Raw genomic sequence first — 21,465 nt, 5'->3', positions numbered from 1 at the left:
CCTAGAACACTAAGAATTACTTGGAAATGACAAAAATAAAAGAGTAGAAGAATTTAGAATAATTCTGCCACTGATGTCTTCCATTAGAACAAAACACACCTGACTAAAATCACACTCTCCTGGGTCCTGTATTATCTACTCCCAGTTGCACATTCAACATTTTGGTGATAAAGGAAAAGACTAGCCTGACTGCTTTCCTCACTGCCTCTGAAACATGCCATGCACATGGTACCGTCTTCCTTCTGTACACGTTTTATTAAGACCTAGAATGCTCTCTCTCCCCTTCTAGCCCAGCCTACCAACCTTGCGGGATGCAAATTAACTTCTCTTCTGCTAGGCATTTCCTGGCTCTATCAGCCCACAACATTCCTCCTTCCTCTGAATATGCTTATTGTTCAACATTGAAAATATGCAGAAATTATAAAAAATTTAAGTCACTCATGATTCCACTACTTAGAGACACTGAGTAAAATACAGAGTAAAAGTGCTACAGATAAAAATAATGCAGTAGGTGGCCCAGTGCGGTGGCTCACACCTGTAATCCCAGCACTTTGGGAGGCCAAGGCAGGTGGATCACGAGGTCAGGAGACCAAGACCATCCTGGATAACACGGTGAAACCCCGTCTCTACTAAAAATACAAAAAAATTAGCCAGGCGTGATGGGGGGCATCTGTAGTCCCAGCTACTCGGGAGGCTGAGGCAGGAGAATGGCGTGAACCCAGGAGGCGGAGCTTGCAGTGAGCTGAGATTGCGCCACTGTACTCCAGCCGGGGCAACAGAGCCAGACTCCTTCTAAGAAAGAAAGAAAGAAAGATAAGAAAGAAAGAAAGAAAGAAAGAAAGAAAGAAAGAAAGGAAGAAAGGGAAATAATGCAATAGTTTAGGGGGATACAGAGCACAGGGTAGGAGGATGAGCGTATATTGCATTGTCAGATGAAGTGATGAGAAAGGACTTTTGAGAGAGGGACTTAGAAAAGGACCCAAAGGACTTAATCCTGGAGTGAAACAAAGTCTCTAATAGAGACAACATGCCTGGCACATACACAGAATAGAAAAAAAAAAATCAGTGTGGCTAGAGAGAAGACTCAAGGAAGAGAGAATGGATTAACATAAGAAAGATAAGTGGTGGAGATGAGGAGTAAATAGTGTACAGCCTCATAGACAGTTTTTAGGACTTCAACTTTTGTCTGACTAGGAAACAGCTGGATAGTACTGAGCAGAAAAGTGACAGGATCTGACAACTCTGTCTCACATTTTAACTGGGCCATATTGACTACTGAAGACAGCAAGGGCAAAAGGAGGGATACCAGTTAGGAAGTTATTGCAATATTCCAGGTAAGAGGTTATGGAGGCTTTGATCAGGATGATGGTGGTGAGAAGTAGTTTGTCTTAGTCTGTTTGGGCTGCTGTAATAAAAATACTATAAACTAGGTGGTTTATAAATAACAGAAACTTATTTTCACAGTTATGGAGACCGGGAATTCCAAGTTCACAGCACTGACAGATTCAGTGTTAGGTGAGGTCCCATTTCCTAGACAGCCATCTTTTGGATACAACCTCACATGGCAGAAGGGACAAGGCATCTCTCTCAGGACCCATTTATAAGGGCACTCATCTCATTCAAAAGAACTCCACTCATGGCCTAATTACTTTCCAAAGGCTCCACCTCCTAATATCATCCCCTTGAGGGCTAACATTTCAATATAAGAATGTGTGGGGGACACAAACATTCCAAACATAGCATAGCTTTATCTTGGATATATTTTGAAGAAAGAGCTAATGATTTATTGGATATAGGATGTAGGAAGAAGAGACCCAAGGCTGATCTTCAAGATTTTGGGCCTGGAAAAATAGAAGAATGAAGTTGCCATCAACCTAAGTGGAAAGATCATGGAAGAAACACTTTCTTGGGGAAGAGGGATTAGGAGATAGTTTGACACAAGTCAAATTTGAGATGATTTTTATACATGTAAAAGTAGGAGCTATTGTTCCAAACCTCATCAAAAAGTGGAGCTGGACTGGTTCTGAAAAAGAGTATGATTTAGGGGGGAAAAGAGATAAATAAGACAATATTTACATTTAGAAGGGATGTGAGTAAGACAAAGATCTTTCTCTCTCTTTAAAAATAAAAATTGTGTATATTTGAGGTACACAACATGATGCTATGGGATACATATATACTAAAAAGGTTACTATAGTGAATAAAACTAACATCCATTGCATCACAGCTACCTATTTTTGTGTGTGGCAAGAGCAGCTAAAATCTAGTCATTTAGCATTAATCTCATATACAGCACAATTTTATTACCTCTAGTCCTTATTTTGTACATTAGATATCTAGACTTGTTTATTCTATAGTTCTGTTAATTTGTATCCTCTGACACACATCTCTCCATTACCCTTCTCCTTAACCACTGTTTTGTTCTCCTTCTCTGTAGATCTGAATTACTTTTTATGTTCCACATATAAATTAGATTATTAAATTTTTGTGTGTGTGTCTGGCCTATTTCATATAGCAAAATGTCTTTCAGGCTCATCCATATTGTGACAAATGGCAAAATCTCCTTCTTTTTGGGTCTTGTTCAATGTATTAAGACAGAACTTAAAGTATAATAATAATAAATAAATTAAAAAAAAAAAAAAAGACTTGTCTTGTGGCCTAACATATGCTCCATCTTAGAGTATATTCCATGTGCACTGGATAAAATGTGCATTCTGCTGCTGTTAGATGGAAGCTTCTATGCATGGCTATTGGGTCCATTTGGTTAAAAACGTAATTCAAATCCAATATTTACTTATTAATTTTCTGTCTAGCTAATCTATCAATTTTTGTAAGTGGGAGATTTCCAAAATTGCAGGACACTGGTACGATAACAGACGCACAGATCAATGGAACAGAATAGACAGCATAGGCTGGGCGCAGTGGCTCACGCCTGTAATCCCAGCACTTTGGGAGGCCAACGCAGGCAGATCACAAGGTCAGGAGATTAAGACCACAGTGAAACCCCGTCTCTACTAAAAATACAAAAAAAATTAGCCGGGTGTGGTGGTTGGTGCCTGTAGTCCCAGCTACTCGGGAGGCTGAGGCAGGAGAATGGTGTGAACCCAGGAGGCAGAGCTTGCAGTGAGCCAAGATTGCGCCATTGCACTCCAGCCTGGGGCGACAGAGTGAGACTCCCTCAAAAAAAAAAAAAAAAAAAAATAGAGAGCCTAGAAATAAGGCCATTCACCTACAACCATCTAGTATTCGACAAAGCTGACACAAACAAGTAATGGAGAAAAGACTCCCTATTAAATAAATGATGCTAGGATAACTGACTGGCCATATTCAGAAGATTGAAACTGGATCCCTTCCTTACACCATATACAAAAATTAATTCAAGTTGGATTAATGACTTAAATGTAAAACCCAAAATTGTAAAAACCATGGAAGAAAACATAGGCAATACCACTCTGGATATCAGAGAAGATTTCATGACGAAGACACCGCAAGTAATTGCAATGAAAGCCAAAATTGACAAATGAGATCTAATTAAACTAAAGAGCTTCTGCACAGGAAAAGAAACTATCAAGAGTAAACAGACAAACTAGAGAATGAGTGAAAATTTTTGCAAACTGTGCATCTGATAAAGTTCTAATATACAGAAACTATAAGAAATGTAAACAAATTCAGAAGATAAAAACAAACAACCCCATTAAAAAGTGGGCAAAGAATATAAACAGATACTTCTAAAAGAAGACATAGTTGTGACCAACAATCATATGAAAAAATGTTCAGCATCACTAATTATTACAGAAATGCAAATCAAAACCACAATTAGATACCATCTCACAGGACTCAGAATTATGATTATTAAAAAGTCAAAAAATAACAGATCTAGCCAGGTTGCAGAGAAAAGGGAACACTTTTACACTGTTGATGGGAATGCAAATTAGTTCGACCACTGTGGAAAGCAGTGTGATGATTCCTTAAAGAGCTAAAAAAAAGAACTACCATTTGACCCAGCAATCACATTGCTGGGTATATATCCAAAGTAATATAACTCATTCTATCCAAAGGACATGTGTAGGCTTATGTTCATTGCATCACTATTCACAATAGGAAAGACATGGAATCAACCTAAATGCCCATCAAGAGCAGACTGGATAAAGAAAATCTGGCACATATACACCATGGAATACTATGCAGTTGTAAAAAAAAGAACAAGATTATGTGCTTTGCAAGAATATGGATGGAGCTCAAGGCCATTATCCTTAGCAAACTACCTCAGGAACAGAAAACCAAATACCACATGTTCTCACTTATAAGAGGGAGCTAAATGATGAGAACACATGGACACAAAAGAGAGAAACGATAGATATTATGGCCTACCTGATGGTGGAGGGTGGGTGGAGGGAGAGGTTCAGGAAAAATAACTAATGGGTACTAGGCTTAATACTTGAGTGATGAAATAATCTGTACAACAAACCCTCATGATATGAGTTTACCTATATCACAAATGTTATATAGGTAACATTTATACCTACGCATGTACCCTGAACCTAAAATAAAAGTCTATTTTAAAGAAAAATACAGCTATGTAAATAAAATGTGAAGATATATACACACACACACACACACACACACACACGGCATACAAAAAGGAAGTTGGGGATTGAAGTTCCTTGCTATTATTGTATTGCTATCTATTTCTCCCTTCATATCCATTAATATGATTTCAGTCTTCTTATGTGTATTAAGACTTGTCTTGTGGCCTAACATTTGCTGTATCCTGGAGAATATTCCATGTGCACTGGAGAAAAATGTGTATTTTGATGCTATTGAATGGAAAGTTCATTTGCTTTATGTATTTGGGTACTCCAAAATTGGGTGCATATATACTTACCATGTTTATGTCCTCATTATGAATTGACCCCTTTATCATCAAATAATTACCTTGTCTCTTACAACAGTTTTTGCCTTGAAGTATAGGCATGTCTGCTTTCTTTTGGTGACCATTTACATGGAATAATTTCTTCCATCTTTTCATTTTCAGCCTATGTGCATCTTTAAAGCTTAAGTGGGTTTCTTGTAGATTCTCTCTCTCTCGTATCTCTTTCTGGTGTCTTCTATATTGAATGAAGGAATTATAAGTGAATATGTATAATCTATGTAGAAAAGTATAAATCCACATTGGTCAGAAACTGAGAAGTGGTTTGATTCTATAATTCTTCTGCTAGTGCTCACTGGTTTCCTCATTCTTTTTCCTGAGGCTCTAGCTTTCTCCTGGTGTCTGTTTCCTCAGGCCTCATTTCTGAACCAGTCAGTCGTGATTAGCCCAGCAGGGTCACCTGGCACAGAGCACAATGAGCTATGTTTTAGGAGGCCCTGTGAGGCGGATGTGAGTCTGGAGGCATTTTTAAACTTCTCAAATGAGGGCAGTGAAATTGACAAGTTCTAACACCACATGCTGATCTGAACGCTTAGCACCATAGAGGTGAGATCTGGTAGTTGTGTGTCCAGGTTTCCTTGATCTCTTCACTAGTCTTTGCTGTAGAGAGAAATTATATTAACAGCTTGCCAATATTCAGGTAGAATGAACTGTTACTACACATTTTAGCTATGGTTTCCATAATTTCATCCTTGGGTTCCTTTAAAACTCTTGGGAGGATGCCAACCTGTTCCGCAGATTTATGAACATCTAACTCATTAACTTCTTCAATTCTATTAAAAATATAGAACATATTCTCCAGTATGGGTCATTTTAATTTCAATTTTAAATAATTTGCTTTATAATATGCCCATAATGGTTATTATTTTCCCATAAGTTATGAAATTTGCACTATGGCCCCAAAATGTTTGTGAAAAATATGTTACTTTCAATTTGTGAATATTAGATGAAAACCTAACTATAGCATCAGTCCCCAGAGGTTCTAAAAATAAAAGTAAACTTTATGGCATCTGGTGAAGTCTATCGTTATGCTCTCTGGTTTTATGCTGCATGATTGGACATTCTAAGATACAGATATCAACTCCTATGATGGAGAGTCCTGAATGTCTGGTCCAAGGAGACCAAGTAATAAAGTGTAGTACAAAATGCCATGTGCGTGAGCTCCATATTCATGCCTCCTGGGACAAAACTTCTGCTCAGCCACTTGCTAGCTGTATGATGTCGAGCAAATTATTTAATCTCAGTGAATTTCAACATCTACACCCACCAGTTGGGTGTAAATATTACAAAGCCTTGTAACTCAAAGGATAAATGCTTGCAGATAGACACCCCATTCTTCATGAAATGCTTATTTCACATTGCATGCCTGTATCAAAATCTCTCATGTACCCCGTAAATATATATACCTAATATATACCCACATAATTTAAAAAAAAAATAAAAAGTAAAACTATGAAGATTAAACAAGATGAATTGTGAATGGTGCTTGGCCTGGTGACAAATATCCAGAATGCATTTAATAAATAACAGTTAATATTGTTAGTAAAGGAGACTTCCATTTGAGATTAACTGCAGCATTCATGGTTATAGGTTTTCTAGTTTTCAGCCTGACCAAATTATATTCTATTATCAGCAATGAGGAAAACAAATTTGATTGATCTGATAATCAGAATACTAGGCAAATAATCCTATTTATCTTAATTACCTTTGATTCAAAAATATGTTTCAACTATGGGCTAGTTATAACTAAATAATAAGGGTTCCAAATGTGATAAAAAGTCTAGGTATCTATGTTTCAATCTGAAATTTATTTTCTGTATTGAATCATGGCTTCAAAAAACCCATTTTTACCCTACAAATAAACAAGTTAAAATTTTTATATGGAAGAATAATATGACTATGACAGCCAGATAATTATTCTGAATAATAAAGAACTATCAATGCTGAGAAAAACTATTTAACTATTTATGACTGTTTATGATTCTATAGGACATTATCTAAAACCTGCAGCAAATACTTAGAGCCTAGAGCAACAGTACACAATTTGTGAAATTTGATCATATTTACAAATGTAATATGTATTTTCATTCAATAACAGCTTCACTGCTCCCTGATTCTCCTCCCACCTCTTTAGCTATTCCATTTCAAGGTTTCGTTTTGGTTTGGTTTGGTTTGGTTTGGTTTGGTTTTTTCTTTCTTTTTTGAGATGGAGTCTCACTCTGTCGCCAGGCTGGAGTGCAGTGGTACAATCTTGGCTCACTGCAACCTCTGCCTCCCAGGTTCAAGCGATTCTCCTGCCTCAGCCTCCAAAGTAGCTGGGACTACAGGCAGGCACTAACATGCCCAGCAAATTTTTTTTGTATTTTTAGTAGAGACGGGGTTTCACCATGTTGGCCAGGATGTTCTCAACCTCTTAACCTCGTGATCCGCCCGCCTCGGCCTCCCAGAGTGCTGGGATTACAGGCCTAAGCCACCGCGCCCAGCCATTTCAAGTTCTTTAATGGCTTTTCTTCTTCTCTTCAGTGCTCAAATATTGTTGTCTTTTAGAGTTCAGTCCTTGATTGTCTTTTATTTTTGCTCCACTCAGTTCCTCTGGAGGATGTTGTAAATGTCGTAGTTTTAAATAACATCACTATACTTATGATTTATCAATTAAGGTATCCATATCATTTCTTACCTGTAGTATTGCAATATACTCCTAACCAGTCATAACCACCTTCCTTCATATTGTCAATTCTGCCACATAAATGACTTTACTTATATGTAAATGTAATCATGTCACTTCATCACTTATAAATATTTCCAATCCTAATCTACTATTTGTAATTCTTAAAAATATATATATTAGAAAAATTCTCAAACATACACAAAAGTAGAGAGAATAGTAAGACAAACACTCATGTGCCCATTGCTCTAATTCTATAATTATCAACATTTTGTCATGTTTACCTACCCTTCTTTTATTTTTAAATTTCTTATTACTAAAGTACTTTTAAGAAAATCCCTAAATACTCCAAAATGCATTTCTTTAAAAAGTTTTTTTCATATGTTTGGGTTTTTTAACGTGATTTTGAAAAATGCTTGCATATATGTGATTTAATCAAGTCTGTCTGAAACTATTTGGTTACTGTATTTAAGATAATTCAAATTTTTCTATCTTTTATAAAAATAAATTGCAACCTAACTCATACTCTCAAAATCTAGCTTCCATTTAAATGTATGTCCTCACCTCCAGATACTTCTCCTAAACTATTTCGTACCACATCCCCAACTATTTGCTATTTATCATACTATCTTTCACTCATAAGGCTTCTCACAAAAGCTTCCTTTGCCTAAACTGGTCTGGCCTTTCTTCCTTTCCCTATTCTATTATTAATTGTACATCCACTAATCTTTTAAATTGTGCCACAGCACATTGCACACCATAATATTTGGTGGGAAGACATCAGTCAAAAGTCCAAAAGGATTAAAACAATGAGACACCACTACACACCTATTAGAATAGCTAAAATCCAAAACACTGACAACATCAAATGCTGGTTAGGATGTGGGGCAACAGGAACTCTCATTCATGAGTAGTAGTAATGAAAAATCATAGTCACTTCAGAACACAATTTTCATGTTTTTTTTACAAAACTAAATCTTATTGCATAATCAAGCAATCATGTGCCTTGGTATTTAACCAAATGAGTGAAAAATTTATGTCTACAAATATACTTGAACATGAATGTTTACAATAGCTTTATTCATCATTACCAAAACTTGGAAGCAAATAAAATGTTCCTCAGTAGGTGAATAGATAGACTGTGGTATATCCAGAAAAAAATGTAATTAAACAATAAAAAGAAAGAAGCCATCTAGCCACAAAAAAAGGAGGAACCTTAAAAGCACATTATTAAGTGAGAGAAGCCAATCCAGAAAGACTATACACATATGATTCCAATTATATGACATCCTAGAAAAAGCAAAACTATGGAAATAGTAAAAAGATCATTGGTTGCCAAAGGTTGAGGTGGAGGGAGGGAAAAGTAGAAGGGGCACAGAAGATTCTTATGGCAGTGAAAATATTCTGTATGATTCTATAATGATGTATATATGTAACACAAAGAATGCACCCTAATGCAAACTATGGACTTTGGGTGATAATGATGTATCAGTGTTGGTTCACAGGTGTTAAAAAATGTGCCTGATGTAAGATGTTGATAGTAGGGGAAGCTGTGCATGTGTGGGTATAAGAGATTAGAAGAAATTACTGTACTTTCCACTCAAATTTGCAGTGAACATAAAACTGCTCTAAAAAATAAATTCTATATATTTTTAAAAGTTCAAAATATCTATATGTAGTTAGAATTCACAAAAAGTTTCATAATATTTCATGAACATTTTATAATATTCATATCAAAATACGTGAAATCATGAGCTGATATCACTAGACAATGCACTTATACAGATCAGAGATCATATCATTCTATTATCTTTGATTCTTCAGGGCCTAGCACATTCCCTGGGGCATGGTTCATACTCAATTGATATTAAGCAAATACAGAATCCTAATTGACACAAACTCTATAACATAATTAAATTCCTGTAAAATAAATATGAAAAAAAAAATACTGTTCATTTGCAATGGCTCTGCCCTGCTTCTAGATTTCAATTACGTTATGCTTACATAATCAAATACGTGAAACAAGGTTACAAACTGAATAGTAAAAAAAGAGACGGATGGATTCAGTTTTCACATTGACACTTTCTGTTGATAACCTTATCCATCAACTTATTCCTTGGAAATATGTTGGGTATCATGTAGGCATAATTCAAATGTCTTACACATATTGTTATGCACCCAAAACCTTATGATTTTCTTGTGGGAGTGGATGCCATTTTTTAATGAAGAAACTGAGTCTCTGTGAGTGTAATTGAGTTGTCCAGAGTCATTAATGTCAGTAGTAAGCAAACATTCAAGCAATCCTTTACATTCTCCTTTGGTTTTCTATTTGCTAAGCAAGATAGCCTCACACTTACAGCTGGCAAATTGAAATGTACAGTAATTAAGTGTCTTACTTTAGGTCAGAGCAGAAGACCATAAGATTGGCATGTAAACTTGAAGGGTCTGACATGAGCACTTCTCTGTAGGCAGCAACAATTATGTAGGTCAATATCACAGATGGAATCACTTCCATATTAACCATGGTGTGGTTTCCAAATGGAACAGAAGAAAGCAATTCTTTACAAGAAAGATATCTAATATCCATTAGCAATCTTTGTGAAACACTTTTTAAAATTATATATTTCCACTGTAATTTATCTTCTTGCATGTAAATGAGTACCAATAGAAAGAAGAATTTCTATTGAAGAAGAAAAGTAATTCAAAGAGCCAAAAAGTCTCTGCCTAAGAATAAATAGAATGGAGAAAAAGTAACAGGATAGGGAGGATAGTTGCTTCCTTCTTCCCAAAACTATACTCAATAAAAGATTGACTTCAGTTTTAGCGATTTTAATACTAGGATTCATATATAGCTTTCTATGAATCCTGAGAGTCAGGAAGCCTGAGCCTGGATGCGAAGAGCCAACCAAAGTAATGCAGAAAAGCCAAGCAGGAATGAACCTTTATCACCTACAGTCAAGAACAGAGCCCTCCCTAACTCTTGGAGAATAGCACAGTATTTCTTTGGATCTTCAAGTTTTCTAGTCTCAGAATTATTTTTGCCAGATTTTTGATATTCAAGGTTAGTAATAAATAAGCATGACTCTCATTTCTACTACCAGTCTTCAACATAAGCCTACCCTCCAACTCCCTACTTCCCTCTTCACTGTACTATATATATATCCTTATGCTTTCACAACTATTGATCCTACTTTTGACTCTTGTCACCATATCTGTGCAGTTTCTTTCCATTTTTATTCTCCTAGATTCTCATCACTCTACCTTCTATACTCCTATATCCATTCCTCCACAAAATTCTTGTCCTTTTCAAATCTGTTTCTGTTACCCATTCCCAGAGCTACAGAGAGGATTAATTCATAACCCCAGTCAATTCATCGTTTCATCAAATACTCCAAACTCTGGTCACAGTGCCCTATTCTTTAGCACTCTCAAGCCTTTTCTTCCATCTCATGTGGTGTTTAACTTCAGAAAGGAATTCAAGACACTGAATCCTCCATTTATAAACCATTTGTTTTTTATCTTTCTTTACCCTGCATAGACACTAGAGATAAATTTCCTGAGCCATACCACACTATTACTAGTTTCGTTTAATTCATAACTCTTTTTTCCTCCATTTTCCTACCTGGTAAAACCCTAACCCTGGACCAATGCTTCTAACATCGCTCTCTGTTCTCATACCAAGAGGTTGAGGACTTGAGAAAATCATGCAACAGTGCATATTTATGTCACTACAAACTCATTCTCCAACCAGTAAAATCAGTTCTCTCTTCTAATACCTTCAGTCATTATCTTAAATCCCTTCCATTCCCATTAAACTCCATAATCAACCCTTGCTCTGTACACTGACAAAATATAATCTTGCATCCTATTAAGGTAATCTGGTAAAATCTCTGTTAAGTCACAATTAATTCCTATGATATGCATATTCACAGCCACCAACTTATCAACTTTGTCACCTTAAAGAGAAACATCCTCCCATTATGCAAAGTCAACACTCTATCTATGGCTTCAGTTGATCTCCTCTTGCTTGTTATTAACTTTTGTCTTAAAATCCTTTATCTCTAAATTATTCTCCTCATTGTCACTTCTTTTAGCCTAAAAATATGTCCAAGCCTCTTCCAGTCCACATAGAGCTAGATTGGACACTGGCAACCTTTCTCCTTTCTAAGCACCCAAACTTCACAGAGGGTTAAATTCTGTTTTCTAACTCCACTTCCTTAGAGACCACTCAAGACAAAGGAATCCAGCATCTACCACCAACATTCTACTCAAATTTTTCTTGTTAAAGTCACCAAGGACCACATAGAATCAAATAAATACTTACTTTCTAGAGTATTGTAGATGCATTTAACACTGTTGATCATACCATCTTTCTTGGATCTCTCCTAAGTGTTATCTCTTTGATACTGTTTCCTAGAGTTTTCTCTCTCTTTAGCTCTCTCTCATCTTTATCTCTATCTCTGTCTTTATCTCTCTTTATCTCAGCCTCTATCTCTATATCTCTCTCCCCTGGGGTTTCCCTTCCATTCTCTTTCTGAACAATAGCAACTTCTCTACTCTCAGAGTTTTAGTACACCGTTCCTTCCAAGCTCTTCTTTTCAACACAGATCTCTTCCAAGCATCAGACTCACATATGCAACTTTTGGTTAAACATTTCTAGTTAGATATTCTCCAACTCGTTATGCCTAAAACTGAACCTACCTCTTTCCCAAAATTGTTTACCTTCACCTGAATTCTCTTTGGTTCAACCTGTAGGTTATCCTTGATAATTACTACCCTCTCCACATTCTTTCCTAATGTATATTCATTGCATCCAATGGACAAGTCCTGAAATTACTTTCCACATGATCTTCATCTGTATCCCTCATCTCCATTTCAACTACTACTGCCCCATTTCAAGCACCTGTCATCTCTGCACAGATAATTGCAATGACTACCTTACTAGTTTTCTGATTCTAATCAGATTTGCCTCAAATCTCCATATACCTATACCTATAAGGGTGAGCAATCTTTCTGAAAAGCAGAACTTACCATGTAACTTCCCTGATTAAAGCCCTCCAGTTGTTTACATACCAACAGTAAAAGTATCCTAGCATAACATATAAGGACACAGAAGATACTGCATGTTGATTTAAGTTCCCTATATATTTGGATGTTAGGTCTTTGTCAGATGCGTAGTTTGTGAATATCTGCCATTCTGTAGGTTGTCTGTCTGCTCTGTTGATAGTTTATTCTGCTGCACAGGGCTTGTTAGTTTACTTAGGTCCAGTTTGTCTATTTTTGTTTTAGTTGCAATTGCTTTTGGGGACATATTCAAAAATTCTTTGCCAAGATCAATGTTAAGAAGAGTATTTCTTAAGTTTTATTCCAGGATTTTTGTAGTTTGAGGTCTTACATTTAAATTTTAATCCATTTTCAGTTAATTTTGTATTTGGTGAAAGGTAGAGAGGTCAGCTTCAATCTTCTACACATGACTAGCAAGTTATTCCAGCAACATTTATTGAACAGGGAGCCCTTCCCCCATTGATTGTTTTCACCGGTCTTGTTGAAGGTCAGATGGTTGGTTGTAGGTGTGTGGTTTTATTTCTTACTTTTCTATTCTGTTTCATTGGTCTATGTGTCTATTTTTGTACCAGTACCAAGCTGTTTTGGTTACTGTGGCTTAACTCTATTTAAAAATGGGTAAATACATGAACAGACATTTTTCAAATAAAAACACAAAAGTGGCCAATAAGCATATGAAAAAATGCCCAGCATCAGTAATCATCAGAGAAATGCAAATCAGAATCATAATGAGATACCATCTGACACCAGTCAGAATGACTATTAATAAAAATCAAAAAACAAGATACTGGCTAGGCTGTAAAGAAAATGGAACACTTATGCACTGTTGGTGGAAATGTAAATTAGTCCATCCACTGTGGAAAGCAGTCTGGAGATATCTTAAATAACTTAAAACAGAGCTACAGTTTGGCCCAGCTATCTCATTACTAGCTATATACCCCAAAGGAAATAAGTCATCCTACCAAAAAGACATATGCACTCGTATGTTCATCACTGCTCTATTCGCAATAGCAAAAATATGGAATCAACCCAGGTGCCCATCAGTGGTAGATTGTATAAGGAAAATGTGGTGCATATGCACCATGAAATACTACACAGCCACAACAAAAAGAAATGTCCTTTGCAGTAAAGTAGATGAAGCTGGACACCATATTCCTAAGCAAATTAACACAGGAACAGAAAACCAAAGATTACATGATTTCACTTTTAAGTGGGAGATACACATTGAGCACACTTGGACATAAATACAAATGAATAGACACTACAGACTACTAGAGGGTGGAGGGAGGTGGATGTGGGTTAAAAAGCTATGTATCAGATACTATGCTCACACTTTGAGTGGGAGGATCTGCACTCCAAACCTCAGCATCATGCAATATTCCTCTGTAACAAATCTGCATATGTACTCCCATATCTAAAATAAAATAAAAGTTGAATTAAAAAAAAATATTGCACGATTGAACTCCTGCTTAACTCTTCTATATCATCTTCTACCATTTTCTTCAATCCACTTGATGCTGAAGTAATATCAAACTTCTTGCCATTGCTCACCATATCCTTTGTTCTTTCTGTACCTCTGCCCTGGATGTTCCTGACATCTGGAAGGCCTGCTTTGTCAGGACAATTTCCAGCCCATGCACACTCCCTTCATGAATCTTTCCTTGAACTCCCCTACTTGAGTCAGATACAACTCAGTTGAACCTCCCACACCATCTCTACCCTTGAACTAATTTTGTAAGTTGGGAGGTTTGCTAGGGGTGATGTCCACTTACCAATAACCTTTCTCAACTACCAAACATGCTTCAAAATAATTATTCCCTCTGGTAAGAGTGCTTTAGAAATATTGTTTATGAGCCTTAATTATAAAGTAGGGAGCAATATCTGTTTGTGTAGGGGTATATAAATAGAAAAATATGCCTAAATTCCTCTCTATAAACCAATGAAGTGATGGCAGTGAGATCATCAGCTACTTATAATCTGATGTTAAAACACATGTTCAGAAATGGGATTTTACACACAATAAAATTATTTGTGATACTACATAAAATTCATATTTCAATATAATGACTTAGAGCATAGGAAAGCATAGATGACCCTTGTAGGATGTGGCTGCTTCCCAGATATAAACTGATGATTTTGGCTCTACCTAGTTTTGTAGGCAAAATTAGAACAAGCTGCCAAGGAAGCTCTACACAAATGACTTCAACATTATCATGCAAAGAATCAACCTGTTACCCCAGTATCCAAGGAGGCCCCAGCTGGCTAAAGACATTTTCACTACCACATGAGACTTCTGCCGGTGCAGGCAAGAACCCCTGTCTCCCACAGTGGGTCCCTCTCCTTTCTTCCTTCTCTGTTTCTTCTGGCTATATTTAAAAGGTACATGGAAGAAAAGGTTGCTATAAAACACATTAGACACCCACAGCTGCTTGCTCCCTTTTTAATTGTGGTTCTGTTTCTGTCTTGCCTTTTAGTAAAATAAACCACATATTTCCTTTTACAAGCTAGATTACAAAGACATTTCTGAGTGCTAAAAACAAAATGTAGTGGCAAGCAGAGGATTTGGTGAACGGGGATGTTAGGCAGCAATCCACACATGAATTCCAAGTACTCCAGAATCAATTAATTTAGAAAGCTACTGCTTTAAAATGCAAATGCTCTTCAGGGATATTAAACATATCCATTATTTTTCATAGAACCTACAGCTCTTAGAAATATGTATTTGTTTGTTTGCTTACTTATTTGTCATCTCATTCCTGCCTTTTTCTACTAAAAATCAGGTTCTAAGGTTTCAGCAACCTCATCTGTCTTTTTCTACAACTGTACCCACAAGACAAATATTGAATACACGTATTTAAGTGACTGAATGAATCCTTAACTTATGTGGAGTGACTCTTAGCTTCATGTAGGAGAGTCTTGTTGTTAATAAAGAGTTAGAGATAGAGGGTAAGAGATTTTAGAGAGTAGAAAATGTTACAGGAGGATATCCACAGTTGATACTGTGTAGAGGTGAGGATCCTGGTAGGCAAGGATGCTGGAGGTTTTTCCATTAGACTGCATGATTCTTGTGTGCAGACAGTCATCTAAGAACTTGATCTAAAATAAAGGTGGGTGTCATGAATAAACTGGAAAGCATTTTTGGACAGCATTTTACTGACCAAAAAAACACCATAAAGTAATTGGTGTTCGTGTGTGGGGGGGTGTGTGTGTGTGTGTGTCTGTGTGTGTCTGTGTGTGTATATGTGTACCACATACCTTGTCCACTTTGCAATAGTTTCTGAGATCTTGTTGTTGCCTGTGCAAAACTAAAAGTCATCTTAGTGTCATGATACTAGACTATTACTGCTTGGAAGAGCAAACATACATAATAAAGAATAATATAGAATGATAATAAAAATGGAGACTTTTGACATATGCTAATATTATGGTCTAAGACACTTAGTACATTTCAAACCTCTACACTTGGAAGTCCAGAAAACAAGAAGCAGAGTTTGCTAAGAAGGTCTGTGTCTTAAAATCAACTGCCTGAAAATAATCTTTAGTCGGGAAGAATCTCAATGCAAAAAAGAATAGAGACTTAGTGTAAAAATTTGCACCTGGAGTTAGTGGTAAAGCCGAACTTTTCAGGGTTTAAATCGTGTTAATTATGCAGCCAAGCAACTATGGGTCCAAGAAATTAAATTACAATCCTGTATTGGTTCTACAAGGTGATAACTAATGTAACAGCTGTTTCTTCCTTAAGATGGTTAATATGAAGATAGAATGTTTTCATTTTCTCATTTTAAATATTGATTTTTGTTCACCTTACTAGTCAGGCATACCAGACTCATTTGCTGTGTGATGTATTTTGTACTGTTGTAAATATATCTACTTCAACAAATTATATAGTGTTGATTAACTCTTCCAGGTACAACACAATAAAACTGTTTGAGTAGCTTGCCAGCATCTTCCACTCTCTGCCCATTAAATATATGACATTAAAACAGGAAGCAAACACCACTAGCCCATAACACCCTTCTGTTTTGAACATTTAGAATGACTGCACCATGTGTGTAAGTGCTCTTTCCACTGTGGCCAAAATAGAAAAGACATTTCTCAGGGACATTTCCAGTTATACAAATTAACAGATGAATTGTTTACTATTAGGTGAATAAAATGCCCTAAGATTATGGCTATAAAATAAAAGAGATTTCCCCGTGTAATTTATTTACATTAAAAACACAGTCAGTGATTTAAAAAGAAAAAGCCAGCAAATTCCTTAGATTTTAGAAAGAAAAATTGAAAAGTTTAACTAAATCATCTGTAACTATGTAGAATATCACTGTGATTTATTTAAATATTCTATGGTTGCTACTGTCTGGTTATACAATGCTGCTTCCTCTTTCTCCTCCTGAAAGTAGAATCCATTTCTCTGACTATAAACAAATAACTCAGCCTTGGCAAAACCTTGCTAAACCTTGGGCCATGGCACTCAGTCCTAGTGACTGGGACAAAACCTGAGCATATGATCTGAAGCAGGCCAATTAGAGTCCTTCCCTAGGGTTCAAAGCTTTATTGAAGACATTCTTCTTGATGAGGGGTTGCAAAGATATATTCCCACTGATACTAACATCCATGTTTCTTACCACATGAAGAATCCTGAAAATGCCTTTGCCTACAGTAAAGAGAAGACAAGGGACTAATGGTGAGTAGTTAATGTCATACATGTTCCTTACCCTGACCAAAGTAATGCAGTTATCCAGGCATGCAACTACCCCATTTCTCATCCATCATTCTCCCTATTTGTTTTAGCCACTTTGAATTGGGCCTCACTTTTCACAAGTGGGGCCCTAACTAAAATATATTTGATATAGTTCGGATATTTCTGTCCCTACCCAGACCTCATGTTGAATTATAATCCCCAATGCTGAAGTGGGGCCTGGTAAGAGGTGTTTGGATCATAAGCATGAGTCCCTCAGGGTTTGGTGCTGTCTTCATGACAGCGAGTGAGTTCTCATGAGATCTGGTCATTGAAAAGTCATCTCCTCCACCCCAGCCCCGATACTTCTTTCACCATGTGAAGTACCTGCTCCTGCTTTGCCTTCTGCTATGAGTGAAAGCTCCTTGAGGCCTCCCTAGAAGCTGAGCAGATGCAAGGACCATGCTTATTATAAAGCCTGCAGAATAATGAGCCAATTAAATCTCCTTTCTTTATACATTACCCAGTCTCAGGAATTTCTTTATAGAAATGTAAGAACGGCCTAATACAATCTTCTTTTAAAGTACTCTATCAAAGATACATTAATAGAAGTTATTCCTCTTATTATAAGAGGCATTCAGGTTATGAAGTATAGTGGAGTCAAGGGCTTTGACGAGAGACAGACATGAGTTCAAACCATAGCTCTTCTATTTACAAGCAGTATGACCTTGAAATTTCCTTAGTTTCCCTTAGTCCCTGTTTCCTCCTCTGTAACATGAAGATAATAGCACTGATCATGTAGGGGATTTCCGTGAGATTTAGATAATAGATGTGATCATAGCCCACAATAACTAAGTGGTAGCTATTACTATGTTTTCCATTTTACAAATAAAAACACAAGGATTCGAAGATGTCAAGTGACATATTAAGACGACCAGAAATTAAATGACATGGTCAGAATTGGAATCCAGGTCCATTTGTCTTCAAAATTCCTAGTTCTTCAAGTATACCTGGTTGCCACAGAGTATAAGGAAGAAATGAGAGGAAGAAGAGGAGATAAAAAGATTTCTTTTCCAACCAAGAAGCCACACCTAATTTACTTTAGAATTAAACCACATCTGGTACACATCATTTATGATTTAAGAGACTTATTCTGAAAAATACCTTACATTTGGGTAAATACTGTAAGTAACATGAGTATCATCTACAGGAAAAAAAGGTTAAAGTTGGAGCCAGAACCTCAATAAAGCCAAGGACAAACAAATACATGCAACTCATCTAGTGTTTCCATGCTTAACTATTTGTATAAACAAACTGATTTCTGTGCACATCTGGCACTGCAATGTGCACCATGCCTCATCTCTACTTTCACATCTTAAACGTGATAACTTAAAATCCATTGCAATGTTGAAGCCTTCAGAAGAAGACCCCAAGATTCATAAAAAATGTCACAAAGAACCAGAAAGGCTGGCGTGACTCAGAGTAGAGAATGGTGGCTTCAGTGTGTACTCACCACAACCTCAACCCCAAGTCTTTTACTTGTGAAGTTAACATACGTCAACTCGTTTCCAAAGGTCATTTAAACAGTTACAATTATACTTGAATTATTAACCTTAATGAGATTTACTCTCTCAGCCTTTCTCCTTGTCTTCTTCACTGTCTCCTGCTGTTGCCCCTATCACAAGACCATATATATATATTGTTCTACTACACAAACACGCAGAAACCAGATAGTGAGAGAGATTCTCATCAGTGGTTCAATAAATATAACAGCATCACAATGCATCACAAACAAAACTGTCCAAAGTGGAATTTTCAATTGGTGAAGACAACATGGTTGCTGTTCATCCCCTTACCACCAACAAAGGACGAACAGGTGATTGAACTGTTATCTTACTGCTTAATTAAACCAGAACGTAACAAGTCATTATTAGAAGTCATTAACTATGAAATAATGTAATAAATAAGGTTTCAGTATTTTGATTCTATACAACTCTGAGGATTAGAATATTTATCATAACAGAAAGGAAGATATATAGCATGGAAATGACTTGACTGGCATTATAAGAGAGTGTTTTCCAAGTCAGGACCCCTTTTGAAAAAATAGTCCAGCCCTTCAACAGAAAAGCTTTTGGTATAATGCTAAATAGGGAAAAGTGGATGCAGGAGTATCTCCATCTAATACCCCTGAGTGGCCTTATCCTTTTAGAGTTTCTACTTTGATTACTACTACGTCTATCACTGTTGGCTCTCAATGGAATGTGGCTCTACTTTTTATAAATCTAGTTTTTCATTAGTTCCCATTATCCCAGCAAGAGGGGCTAGAATTGTCAAAATGAACATTATAAACTATTAAGGAAGAAAAAAAATACACTAAGAAAATACAAAAAGCATTTGCCACAGAATTCAGAATGGGACATTTTCCTTGTTTCTCACATTTCAGCCAAAGCTTCAAAACTGAAAGCAATAAAAGATGCTTCTACATTCTAAAGGGAGACCAAAAGAAACCACCAGATATCCCATCTCTTCAACAGATTGCTATGAAGTGGCCAAACTTGTTCTCCACTTTCACTTTCATCCAGGAGGTTATTTAAAAGAAGTGTCATGTTAGCCAGGTATGGTGATGCACACCTGTAGTCCCGGCTACTTGGGAGGCTGAGGCAGGAGGATTGCTTGAGGTTGTAGAGATCACACCACTGAACTCTGGCTTGGGTGACCAAGCAAGGCTCCATCTCTAAAACAAAAATTAAGATTTTTTTTTTTAAAAAAGAAGTGCCATGTCTTGTTCTCTCAAGTTGCTGTGTATTGGTTGCTTCTTAACTCTTTTCCCCACAAATGAAAGGAGGGACGCCAAGAAAAAACACTATGGATTTTAGAGGTGTCCATATGAATAAACACGTGTCTCAGTCCCCCAGTGGACGCTTCCTCAACTGTGACAATCACTAGGCTCAATCCAACTAGCATGGGAGAAACAGTCATGTTTCCTCCAGAATCTGGGGATATATTAGAACCAAGAAATGAGAATACATTTATTTTGGGAAGCCAAGGCAGGTGGATCACCTGAGGTCAGGAGTTCGAGACCAGCCTGGCAAACAGGGTAAAACCCCATTTTTACTAAAAATATAAAAAATAACCAGGTGTGATTGCGCATAGCTGTAGTCCCAGTTACTTGGGAGGCTGAGGCAAAAGAATTGCTTGAATCCAGGAGGTAGAGGTTGCAGTGAGCCGAGATCACGCCACTGTCCTTCAGCCTGGGTGACTAAGTGAAACTCTGACTCAAAAAAACAGACAAACAAACAAAACAAAACAAAACAAAACAAAACAAAAAAAAAAACAAGAATACATTTACTTCATGAATAATTCTGGCTGCAGGAGAATGTCTGGATCACTCTACATTTTTAGGATGGGGAGAAAGGGCAGTAGTGGGACAAATCTGCCTGATGTGGCAAAGATGCATACATTTCCTGAAGATAAAGTGGATACCACAGAAAACAACAAATTTGAGCCTTTTCTGAGACAGGGTTTCACTCTGTTACCCAGGCTGGAGTGCAGTGGTGTAAGTATAATTCACTGTAGCCTTGAACTCCTGGGCTCAAGCAATCCCCTGCCTTAGCCTCCTGAGTAGCTAAGACTTCAGGTGCATGCCACCATGCCCAGCTAATAAAAAAAATAACTATTTTATAGACAGGGTCGCGCTATGTTGCCCAGGATGGTCACAAGTTCCTGGCCTCAAGTGATTCTCCCACCTCAGCCTCCCAAAGCACTGGGATTACAGGCATGAGCCACCATGCCAGACCTAATTTGAACTGCCATGCCAGACTCAAGAAGGAAGTCTTCTAGGTGAAGCTTGCCAGCAGTTGCAGACTGTAGGACCTTCACAAAATGTACCACCAACAGAGCATGTCACACAAGCTAGAAGACTGCGCAGGTGGTACATGTGGAGCATCAGTCGCTTGATGTAGGGGATTTGAAGAACACAAGTGGGTCCACAAGAGAACCAGAAATCTAATGTCAGCCTCATCAAAGGTCGCGGCGTAGGGAAAATTATAAGAACATCAGCTTAGGAAGAAACTTCTGCACCCATTTTATCTAACTCCTCTTCCCAATGCTAAAACCCTAGGGAATCTG

The sequence above is a fragment of the Papio anubis genome, chromosome 5 (genome assembly GCF_008728515.1).
Source record: "Papio anubis isolate 15944 chromosome 5, Panubis1.0, whole genome shotgun sequence".
NCBI classification, from domain to species: domain Eukaryota; kingdom Metazoa; phylum Chordata; class Mammalia; order Primates; family Cercopithecidae; genus Papio; species Papio anubis.
This window is presented reverse-complemented; position numbering follows the sequence as displayed.